Raw genomic sequence first — 13014 nt, forward strand, 5'->3', positions numbered from 1 at the left:
GAGTCCTCTGTTAGTAACAGGAGTTTAAATATTTTCCTTCAGGCAAAAATGATCCTCCTCTTCTCCTGCCTTAGTTGATTCAGCACTTTCACCACATTTTAGGCAAGATGTGAAAAGTTTTGCTGGGCTCTTTAAAAAAAAGCCCAAACCAAAAACCTTAGCATCCTATCCTGCTTTTTTGCAGACCTAAAAAAAGATACCCATTTCATAATCAAAACACACTGAGTCAATACAAACGAGGAGGCCAGTAACCTGCCAATGGTAAGACTGGAATCTCTTATAAAGGACACAGCCCAACATCCCTTAAGCCTGTATCTCTGCACTGAGAGGCTCCCTCAGCCCCCTCCCTCCTTAAGAGGTCCTCTGGTAGCCCTCTCCCGAGGGTTTTTATCCCCTGCAGCTGTGTGCCTGCTCAGCTGCTTTCTTGCTAATGCCTCTGTTAACCCTTTCTTTGCCTGGAGGGCTTGCAAACTCCATCCCAAATCTGTTATTCCTTATCCACCCTGCACACAGAAAACACGTCATTCCCTTCCTCTCCACAGCCACAATTTACGTATTTGCAAATGGTTGTTACGTTTCCCTCCCATCCCGCTCTCTTGTTTAGGTTATGCACATCTGATTCTTTCAGTCCTTCCTCGCTGGTCATGCTTTAGACCTCTGTTTATTCTCATCACTCTCTTCTGGACTCTCTCTGGTCACTTTGCATCTCCGCTGGAGAATGAGACCCAGCGCCAGACCTAGTGTTCCCGCTGGGGCTGTACCAGTGCTGGGCAGAGCAGGATTACTTCCCATGTCTTGCAAGCCATGCTCCTGTTTGCACAGCTTAGTGCAGTGTTTGCCTTTTTCACAATGGCTTGACACTGTTGACTCCTAATCAGCTTGTGATCTATTATATCCCCTAGATCTTTTTCTGCATGAGGGAAACAGTATTTTAGCAGTTTTATTCCAGTCAGCCACATGAGAAGAAAATGACTGAAGTAGTGTGAGTGAGATTATCTGCTTTGTGCTTCAATACCAGAATTGTTTACTGGTTTCCAATTAGTTACATGTGTACACCCCGTTAAGGGAGTTGCACAAGTGTTGCTAATGCCTTCCTTTGGCCTTCAGAGCCTTTATTACTAGCAGGGCTAGTACCGAAGAGTTATTTGGGCCAATTTCCCTGTGTACTCAAGACTCAAATGCTCAGCTGAAATTGCAGGGGTAATTGCTCTGAAGAAAACCTGAAGATAATTTAGGCATATTGAGTTTGAATAACCTCACTGAAAAATGCTGTTGCTCTTCAGAGAAGAACTGTTGTATGATACATTTCTCTCTTTGAAACATTAGCTGTCGTTATAAAGGATGTTGCTGTTGCTTGTTTCTTTTTTTAAAATGAGTCAATCTGAAGAAGTCCGTGCTTGTTTTTATGAGTTGGCAAATGTCGCAAATATTCTGTTAACAGGAGTACTGGACTTAGGTACCTTTGTGGGTGAACTAGAAAGATCCCATTCATTTCAGTACCAGTCCACAGCTCCGAACGTACCCTCTTCTTGACCACCACCAGTCATTCCACTCCCTGTGCACTTTCATGTCATGTCCTCTCATCAGTCTGCTGGGCCACACTGCAATTTTGTGCAGGTTCCCTGTTCTGCTTGAGCCATTCTCTTAGCTGCTGTAGTTCAGGCGGTTGAGTGTACATTTATGTTTAGCGTGGTTTTGTGGCATTAAGACTGCAGGAGATAAGGTAGTGGCAAGGGAGAGGCACAGTTCTTCCACAGAACTGAACAAGATCCGTGCAGGTTTTTCTCTGCCTAGGGCTTCAATAATTGAGCAATCTTAAGCAAAGTTAGACTTTTATTTGGTAATCTTTTCTTAAAAGAATGTTTCTATATAATGCTGTGTTTTTAAAATACAATAAAAGAAACACCTTTACTTTTTAGCTGGTCAAATCTGCTGGAGAACCCAGTGATACGCAACCGATTATGGTCTAACCACCTGGCTAATGCAGTTAGGTTTTGTTATTAAGTAACCAGTCTGAAACCCAGTAAAGTAATAATGGTATTTTCCTTACTTACCCAAAAAACTTTATAAGTGAGTTATTTGGAGGGAAAAAATCTTATTTACAAAAGATAGCAAGATTCAGATAATGGAAATAGATAAAAGTTAGCCTTGAAATCCCATTTTCCTAATCTTGACAAGTTCCTGTGTGCCATAAGTGATAACCCTTGAGAATCAAAGCTTCTACTTGAAGAAGAATAAACCTTTAGAAAGTTCAATTTAGGTTCTTTGTTTTTCATAACCATACCTCTGTTTGATCTTCTTGATGACTGATGTGTTAAACACTGATGAAATAAAGTTATGCTAGAGAGCTGAGGAAAGTAGGTGGAATTGTATATTTCCCAAAGATTCACTGTTAAAGTCATACTGTCTGCAGTCAGAATTTTGTGGAACATCAGTACCTTTGGGACCTTAAACTTCTTTGTGTATAAGTACAGGAAGCATCTGACATTTTAAGATGGGAAAGTGCTTAAAGAAATAAATCACATCCCTACAAAAGAGTGTATACATAACAGGAACTGGGATGTGTATAATATACAGAGATCCACAAGACGATGTATTGGATGCACATCTTTATATGACATACAGACAGGAAGGGAAATGAGTAACGTTTTGAATTATGAATTAGCCAAAGGCCTCTGAAGAAAAGATTACAAGAATTGTATAGCTCTAGAGAATACAGCAATATTTGCTTAATACATCTTCATTGAAAATAGAATTCAATAGGTTCTTTAAATCTTTATACTACCCTATAAAAGACATCTTATTATATCATATCTTTTAATATCATTCTTAAAATACTAATCTACTTGGAAAAGTGGGGTTTAAAGTACAGTTTATTGTGACTAATTCCATTTCAGTTTTGTTTAATTTTCAAGCAAAGACTGTTTTTCCATTTTCCTGTAAATGCCAGTTCTTCAGACTCACCCTGGGTTATGAAATTCAAAGTTCTTTCAGGTTCATGCATCTTCAGTAAAACAGATTTTACGGATTCATTAAAGTTAATAATACTGCTGGTAATACAAAGGCTAGTAAGCAGCTCACTGCCTTACAGCTATATTGGCTGTGTGTTGTAAAAGAGTAGTAAAGATGTAATTCTTGTCAGAAAATTGACCGGATGTGAGCAGAACAGAGACAGGAAACTGTTCTCTTTCAGTGAAAAGCTGTTACTCCATTTTTATGTACTTTCTTTTCTGAATGTAACTGGTTTCAAGGCCAGGAAGGCCTCTGAACCGCCTGACAAATACGCTGCTAACCTGGGGACCTCCAGCTCTATGAGGAAACAGGCCAACATAGCTGTGTAAATGGTATCTGTGACGGCTTCTTACTATCTTATCCAATAGTGCATGTGGCTCCTGGACTGTGGGAGGGATAGAGGCACAGCCCCAGCGTGAGATCATCTGTCAAGTCAAGACTCGTGATAGGGACATCCTCATGTTGGGCCACTGAGCCCAACTGGAAGACCTGTGGGCTGCTGTGGGGAGTAGGAGGTGATGAGACCACCGGGCTCTGGGCACTGCACAGCACTGCTGCTTTTCCCTGGCTGCAGGGATGCTGAGAAGAAGCCGTAGCCCCATGCAGCATTAGGGACCGTGGGGGCTGCCAGCATCGGAGCATGTGAGAGAGAAAGGAAAGGAAGGTCTGGAGCCCCTTAGACCTCAGCAAATCTGTCTGTATAATAACCCTTTCAAAGGATGTTATCAATTCACAATAATTTTATGTGAATAAACTGACAATTGTGTCAAGGTTTTTCTTTAGGTAAGGTTATGACATCTTCTGTGGCATTACAGATAGAATTTGGCTATCAAAACTGCTTTAGGAGTAGGTCTATGGAGACTACATTGTTGTGCTAGCAGGATATAAGAGATGACAGTAAATTATTTCATTCTGTAGAGACTCCCTGGTAACATCATCCTGATGCCATTAAAGCCTGCAATAAAACACCATATACAAAAGTCTCTGCTTCTCCCTCCCTGTGACAAAATCCTTACTCGTCTACTTCTGCTGAATACTCTTATTCTTTCCATAAGCAACCCAGCTACTTAACTTCTATCTAAACTTTCCCTTCCCATATAAGGTGCTTCCTTTTTTTCTACTGCAAGAGACGGAGAGATTCAATTTCACCATCTGGGAAGCCAAGATCCTCATTTTGACTTTAAGTGAAATGAACTAAAAATAGCATTTTCCTAACATTGCTTCTTGTACTATGTCCAATACTGTGCCTATTGAGACAGAGTTCAAGGATATATAGGTGTCCAACTGCATTGATAGCATTGGCCTAGAAGCAGATCGTGCAAGTGTTTGAATACTGGGGTATCTGTATATGCATATGAGAAGTTTCATTTTGTTTTAAAACCTCCAACTGTATAAAGTTGTATTTGTTAGTGTTTTCATCATGGGTTCTCAGCTTATTTATGTGCCCAACAACCCATGTGCCAGTTGTGGTTATTATGCATATAAACTTGAACTTTGACATTTCATACTGTTGCAGAACCTTGGTATGTGCATTCCTTTATCTTCCCACCATCCCTGCAGTTGCTCTTCATTATTGTCAGTGCTTATTAGTTAGAAAACTACATTCCATTTTGTTTAGGCCAATTAACTGGTTGGAGAGAGCAGCTTTTCTAGGATCCCCGCTAACTGTGTATCACCAGCCATCATCTACTGATTCATTAAATAAACCTGAGCTCTGCTCCACTTTTTAAAGAAGCAAATTCATGTTTCTCAGTTGACCAACTTGCAAAAACTCTTCAGCCTTTTGGGTACTTCACTCTCTTATGACAATTAACAGGGAAAAGACATTGTGTAGCCAGTTAAATGAGAGCTGTTGTATGAATTATTGTCGTAACTACTTTATATGCATTTTCATGTGTTTAGGATGTTGTCTTCCTAAATGCCAGGGAAGAAGAATACCAGCAGAGGAAACAGTCCTTGTGCTGCTTCAATATTGTGACTTGCAGCCTGTCTGAAAGCATAACAAAGACTTGATTGTGCAAGTGCCCAGCTGATCCAACAAGCAATGAATAAGTGAGCAATGGTCAACAGTGAAGGAGTGGATATCACAGAAGGCAATTCAAAAAGGTTATAGTGCTGTGAAGTGAGGGAGGCATGAAATGAAATAGAACTAGAGATACAAAGATAATCAACCATTTGGGTTAGTTCTACCTTTTTTTCCCCCTTGAAATAGTCCATCATTTTTGGATAAAATATTAAAAAAAATATGACTGTAAACTGGTAAGAGATAAGTCTTCCAGTACGGAAGAAAGTAATCTCATTCTTTCCATCTAAACGAAGGATAATTTAAAAACAGAATCTGATCTAAGTGATGAGTGAGATCTCCAGAAATCTCCTTGAAAGACATGTTAGGTAGAATGAGACAGGTCACTGTTGGGGGAGCAAAGTAGAGACTGTCAGATTTTTGTGTCCATTCAAGCATTTGGGTCCACATAAGGCTCAACCCAGTCTTGTCAGCATGAGACCTAGGAATAAAAGAATGAGAAAGTTTGATATGTAACAAGAGGCCTCATCCAGTTCTTCATGGGAGCACAAGTACCTAGTGAAATCAACAGTAGAGAAGGATTCCCATTTCCTTCAAAGTCTTACACTAGTCTTTTTACCTTTGAATGGATTTGATTGGATTTTCAGCCAGAATTCTGCCTGAGAAACCAGAAGATACATAGACATATATATTACCAGGATAGCAAAGTTCAGATTTGATACTTACATACTGCTTCAAGGACTTCTCCCAAAAGCATTACAAGAAAGAGAGTTTGGGTAACCACAGCATCTTCTAAAAATATTAACATTTATTCTGGCTTCATGGTGTTTCTGAGTAAAGATACTTTCTAATTTGCTAGTCATTACTCCTCAGTTTTCATTAGACTTCATGGCTTGTCACTGTCCTTGGGACATTTCAAATTAAGATCTTTTAGCCTCAACAATGCCTATTACCATACCTTCGAGCTTTCATGTTGTTTTGCCTTTGCCACTGCTGTCACAATATATTGGCAGACCACCATGAATTTGTGTCAATTGATTTTCAGAGTTCCTCATCAACTAGATTCAGCATCACAATATAGAGAAATGACTTTCAGAAGGTCATGCAAGGCACTGAATGGAGACTTTGACAGAGAACCTAACTTGCCTCTTCCTCAGTCCGCTACTTAATCAGTGGACTGTTTCTGTGGTCAGATTTGTTGGCACCTAAATGAGAGTGTAATTTGACTTGCTAAAGCCACAATAGCCAAAACATGCTTTGAACCAAAGAAAAAGAAAAAAAAAAATCAGAATCTCTTTCAGCAGATGTGTTGGTTGTCATCTGGAAACTTGGCAGAATAGAAAGATTCTCATCTGAGCTTCAGGTCTCTTTGGAGGAGTTTTCTTGCTGCTGACCTGGGTGGTGCTAAAAGGCACCTGGGGATGCCCGGCCCTTTACCCCTTCCTTCAGATACATCTGCCCTGCAAATACTGCCACAAAGCAGCACAAAGGACCCTGCTTTGTGGAGCAGCACAGATCTGATTTCATGATCTAATCCATTGTTTTTCCTTAAGCAAGTATGTAATAATGTCAGAATTTATGGATTAGTTCTACAATCCCTGATCTGCTTTAATCAGAATTAGTGCTATTCCTCCCAGAATGTTGCTGATAGGAGTACTGTACAGACAGATTGGGCATGTACAATTTTAGTTTTTTCTCTGTTAATGCTGCAGTATTTGGTAAGACATCACTCAGTGAGTGATTGAGTTTAAGAAGAAATGAAAATTAATGTGCTGTTAATAACAACTGGGCAAACCTCCCTGCCTTTTTTCTTGTAAAACTGCCATTGTATTCGGGAGGGGAAGTTTGTCACATAAAAACTACCCCCTGGGCCAAATCTGGCTCACAGGAGCTTGTCAGCCTTGCTCTGAAAAATCACTGTCATCAGATCTGAGGTTGATCTGGACTCTGAAAAGACCTGCTGTTGAAAATTAAGTGTGAAATTTGCAAATGATTAAGTTGAATTATTTACCTTGTTAGTTCATCGTGTCTGCAAAAATATTCTCTTCCCTTCTAGTAACCTAGCAACGAATACCCAGTGCACAATTATTTTTTTCACAATTTGTAGGAGAGTTGCATTAAAATGCATGTCAGTGTCTTTATTTCATGACAGGCATGTAGCAAACACACTGCAAATGTTTGTTTATCCTGGCAAGGGCTGGATTTGTTTAGTGTAACTTGCATTAGTTTTGTCTAAGTTCTGAGGCAGAAAGGAAAATATATTCTTGTTTTCAGATCAGTGTTACAAATACTCTCCTTAGCTTTGTTTTTATTATGAGAAGTGACTACTAATGGATTCAGACCTATGTCCTCTGCTATCATATTCTCCCACCATGTACTGGAAACTTCTGAACACGTTTGAAGAACCACCAATTGCGCAGGCTGAGTCTACAGGTTGCAGAGTGCACGCAGGCTGGAGGAACTGGAGAAAATGAAAAACTAAGCCAGGCAAGAGGATATATATAAAGATAAATATCAGCTTCACCAGTGGCATAAATTACGTTTTCTAAAACAGGAAATTAATGTTCATTAGATGGTAAAAATAAACAACTGGTCCTCCTGAAAAGTCCTCAGATTAAATGCTGGGTTTCTGAGTACTTTTTGGCAGACATTTTAAATACCTAGGTTATTGTGAAATGAAAAGAAAACACTAATTTTTGTGGATGAAATGCACAGGACTATCCCCAAAACAACAATATGCTGAGGCCTCTTCAGAGGTTTTTGTTTTTGACTTCAGCTTTATCCGGTCTCAGGCATGCAAGCATGAGTTAATGCCTGCAACCCAGAGGAGTCTCTAGGCTTAGGCACTAAATCCTCTGCCTGGGTCCCCAGGTCCTGAGACAGCTTTGCTGTGTGGGATGGCAAATGATCTGTGTTTCTTAGCCATCTTTTGTGCTTTGTGTTACCTTTTTGATCCTCTCAATAGGCTGCTTGGGTCCAGACATCATTCCCTTCATTGCTTTTCAGTTTGATGTGCAAAGAGTAAAAAGCAAATTCCTGTCTGCATGGGCTGGGTTGCTTAACAGTTTAAGGTGTTTGGGGGGGGAATATAGTGAGAGAAAAGCACAGGAATCATTGCTGCTGTGATGCTGTGGCCCTTGGCTTGATGAAAACCAAGCTGTGTGGTTTGGGAAAATGGTCCTTGGTATCCTAAAGCTATGGTTTTAGCACTATCACAGAGCATAGGTTTAATCCTTACTCCACCTTAGACTCCTTGGCCAAGATTACCCTCACTCAGCCTCCCTAATCTGCATGTATTTTAGCTAGCTGAGGTGCTTAAATTAAGTGGTGTAGCCAGGAGTGTAGTCTCCCTCTGCAGTCAGCATGGTGAGGCAGGAACTTTGCAGAAGGTGATTCAGCTCTTACCTGGGCTGTTACCCGGTCTTGCAGAGGGACTTCGCTCCCCATTGCTTCTGGGGGACCCGGGGGAGGAGAGCATGCCTGACTTCCCTGCTTAAAAGCCGGTGTTAGTCCCATGTTTTACCCTGCTCCGTAACTGTGAGATGGAAATAAACACCTTGAGGAGAAAGGGACATTTATTTGCCAGCAACTCTAAGTGTAGAAATTTAAAAAGTAAAATATACTACTGGCCAAACTACTGATTTGCCTTAAATGTCTAAGTATTCATGGTAAATGAATTTCATTGCCTGCAGAGGTAGCATCCCTGTTTTCACATTCCCTCGTGCAGTAGGAGCCGATAGGTGTAACTTTAGGTACACCTACTGGTTTGGCCACATCACAAGTCTGGGCATCTCCACTTTTTTATTTCTTTATTATGGAGTTATGTCTTGTAATTAACTTGTCCAAATAATGTTGGGGTTTTTTTTCCCCAGAGTTTTTCTGTTTATCTGACAATTAAGACTGAAAACACCTAAGTCTCCCTTTTGTGCCTACAGCAAAATCCATTGATTTGGGTGGGAGCTGGTTGGGATCCTAATGCAAACATCCAGAGGCGGAAGCTGGATTGTGCTTGCAGCGGGAGCTGCCAGTTCAGTGGGTAGCTGTTTGCTTCAGAAAGCTGCCTGTGTGTCCACGGGGAGAGGGGCAGCTTCGCTCCCCCGCCCCCTCTTTCAACACTTCTGTAATGCTGCCTCACTCTTTCAAACGCAACCTCTAAATTGACACTGTTCCATCAGAAATCCTGTTGTCCTATGACTTGATTTCAGGCATGCAGTTAACGCTAGCTGCTTCTAGGAGAGATTTGCTTATTTTTCTTTAAATGTGTGTTGTTTTCTGTTACATTCCAAAGGCCAAAACTTTTCCATTTAAAACAAGAAAAGCAAGCCGTGAGCAGCAGTGATTTAGGAGTAATAGGAACTATGCTCAGATATTACTACTAACAGAAGTAAGCAGGAATAAGCAGAAGGGTGCAATTATGGATGAGTGTATTTTCATTACTAATTTTAATTTCATGAGAGCAAGTAACACGTTCCCCCTCACTACACACACAGATTTCCCACTGTCTGTTCAGCCACTGAACCTCTCCCTGTTTTGTTATTCTGCTTACTCCTGCCCGTCCCCTGGATTTACCTTAGAAATTCTATGTCTTTCATATTGCTCCCGTATTAATTTTCTATTGTCCTCCCTGTGGCTTGTTTGAATTCTTAGACCACTCTCTTCTCCCTCCTGCTTTGCCATGCATGCTGTTCAGCTAAGGCTTTGCCTTTCCAGAAAATACCCTCCTTCTCCTCCTTCCCCCTCCTCCTTTAAAGTTTCAGATTTCCCTTCCTGGCAGCCAGCGAGGGGCTGCACACCACGCACTAGCCGTTGGGTCTGCTCTGTAACCACAGGACCTGATTCACCTCCTGCAAGCTGAGTAGCGTGAAAATAAATCAGCTGAGAGGGAGCTGGTTGGGAGTTGCAAAACATGGGGACACATGGCGAAACCAACACATGGGCTGGGTAATGACCAGCAAGGCTCTTGAGGAGTTTGCAGTTCTCCCATATATATTCCCTTCGGGACAGCAATGCTGAGTGAGACCTTTCAACAGATTAGCTCTGCCACACTGTTTAAACCAGCTTTGCATGTTCAGCTGAGATGCTCTTAACCCAAAATCCTGCATCTGAAAGTGCCCTTACTATGCCTTCCGGCAGGGTCCCAACTTGGCAGGAGAGTTTTGTCCCTAATACCCAGGATCTAAACACAGCCATGCTTTGAAGAAAATGTAAATCCAGACCTGAGCTTGAGCCCATCTCTAATCACCGCTTGATTTTGTTTTCTCCAAATCTGCACATTTGAGTACTGAAGCAAATTAGTCATCTTGCCTTCAACAGGTTCTCCTCCTGCAGCCACCTGTTCTCCGAGTCTTTTAAAATCACCGCTGTTTGTGCCTGGGTTTGTAGCCGTGACAAGCAAATATTTAAAAGTGACTTTAGAAGCAAGTGTCTGAAGTGACTGTGTAGGTCCTCATCTCTGAGTTGCTCCTTGAGGAAGGCAATGGAACTTTATTGGGGTTCTAGCGTTCGAGTGTGTGAAGCTGTTTCCAGAACCTGCGTCTCCAGTTCTGCCACATTAGGCCAGTGTAGTAACTTGGTGGCTTCTGTTTTCAGAGTAGCGTGAAGCCTTTGCTGCAGAGGATTTATGTTCCTTTTGACATTATACAATATTTTCCTCCCAGATTTCAGTAAAGTTCTGCTCTTTCTGAATTGTAAATGCAAAAAAATTACTGTTCAGAATGTTCTCTCTTGAAAAGATGTTTGCTTTTCACAGCTCAAACAGAAAACAGCTCAGTGCATCCAAAAGCTGCCTCACCCTTTGAGCGTGTTCCCAGATCTCAGCCAAGAGCACTACTATGGAATAGCTGTGAGTAGCCGGAAGAGCATTGTGGGGATTGAGATGCAAATGAGCAAACCAAACAGCCCCCTTCGCTGCAGAGGTTCCCTATCTCCTTCTGCCCTTCACTTTTGAACCGGGGGAGGCTTAACCTGGGCATGGCTCTGCAGCCACGACCCCTGGCTCTGCAGCCAGAAACGCTGGCCCTGCACCCGCAACCCCGGGCTCTGCACCCACCATCCTTGGCTCTGCAGCCACAACCCTGGGCTTTGCTCATTTGTAAGACTCATCAGCCTGGGTCAGATGAAGAACCGTGTCAGCATCATGAAGGCATGGAGGACAGGAGGGGTTTTCACAACCCCCATGTTGCCGTTACTTTTCTGGGTCCCCAGAACTAAATGCCGCTGCCTTTTCCGACTTAAAAGGGGGAGAATGAAAGCCAGAGGTAGTAGCCACTGCAAAACAGCACACACTGTTCTGTATCTTAAAAGTTCCCAGTTTTCAGACAGTTTCAAAAGTTTGAAAGTGTAACGTGAGCAGCTGCCTGGGCATTTGTTTGTTTTATCAAATGCAGAGAGTTCAAATATTGCAAAGGAAATCAGATACAGTAAGTTGGGGGGCATGCAGAGGGTTGCACATACAAACACGGTGAGGAATAAAGCAATACGGTGTTTTCTCTGGATGCTTTTCTTTCCAGTATGAGGGAAGGAAGCAAAACATTCTGACAAAACCTCCTTCTAAAGAAATAATCAAGGCACTGAGCTCTAAAGCCCGTGTCACTGCACATGACCAGGAGAATAAGGCATTTTGCATTATTGCATGTTGTCATCACTTTGCTCGGTGTTGTCCCTGCATGCTAATTACATGTTTACATGCATTGCATCATTTGACATAATTACTGTAATTATGTTAATACTTCATAATCAACAGAACAGTACCTGTAATTTACCAAACAAAAACGACATGAAAAGCTAAACCCACAAATGGAAGGGGATACACTGTGAAGGATTTAATCCTGGGTGCAGAAGCAGGCAGGAAGCACTCAGAACTGGAATATCCCAGTTTAGCCATCGGATCCTCCCAGACAGCACAGGGGCACGTCGCAAGGTGTTTTAAAAGGTACTGAGGAGGGTAACACACCAAACTGTGAACAGGGTGTAAATGTTTAATACTCATCCATGAACTCTCACCTAGAAAAATCTGTGCAGTGCCCTTGACAAAGCTGCGTGACAGACACTTGAAAGAACGACAGGAGACTGAGAAACTCAGTGATCTGGAAATATTTTAACCCCTCTCCTATCTGCGGATGTGCACTATCAATCTCGACCCCCTTGTTGCTTCTTTGAAAGAAATACGTGGCGCCTGGCATATCGGAGCACAGTCTGCGTGCGGCTGGGTCCTCCTCTCCCCGCCCCTCCCATCCCCACATCTAGGTTTTTTTTTTTCCCCCCCATTTATCTTGGCCCGGGTAGTTTGGTTTTGGGGCTGATTCACCCCCTGCACTTCCCTCACATCTTGGAAGGCATTTCTTTGCCTCTGGTTTCTCGCAGAAGGGTCTCTGCCGCTAAGGGTTAAGTATCCAAACTCAACTATGGGATAAACAGGGACATTAAACAAGACAAGGAGTTATCCAGAGCGGTCATTAAGTGCTGGAGAGTTTTACAAATAAGATCGAGTCCCAAGGGCTTCCTGGTAAGTGGAGACACAAGAAGGTTCCAGCAAAACTGTCAGCCCCCGTCCACGCAGGAACCGTGCCCAGGTGGAGATCCTGCTGCGGGCAGAGCAACCCGCTGCGGCGAGGCGCTGCCGCTGGCACCCCGCTTTGCCCGGGGGACAGGCACCAGGTCACGGCTGGCACGCAGGGGTTCCCCCAGCGCAGAAGGAGCGGCCCGGTGACTTTCCCGGCCAAACGAAGCCCTTTGCTCTCTGGGCATCGCCCCTTCCCCCCGCACAGGCGGGCCCGGGGACAGCCCGAGGCGGGGGGACCAGGCGCGGGCGGGAGCGAGCACCCTGCAGCGGCAGGCGGAGGGCTCCCGCCCCGGGCCCGGGCACCTGCCAGGGGCCGGGGAAAGCAGCGGCGGCCCTCCGGTACCGGCCGGGCCCTGGGGGGCAGCGGCGGTTCCCGATCCGGCGCCGCGTTTTGCTCACGCAGCAAGTGCCGGCCCCG

Source organism: Haliaeetus leucocephalus, unplaced genomic scaffold, assembly GCF_000737465.1.
Source record: "Haliaeetus leucocephalus isolate CR32 unplaced genomic scaffold, Haliaeetus_leucocephalus-4.0 Scaffold657, whole genome shotgun sequence".
NCBI lineage: Eukaryota > Metazoa > Chordata > Aves > Accipitriformes > Accipitridae > Haliaeetus > Haliaeetus leucocephalus.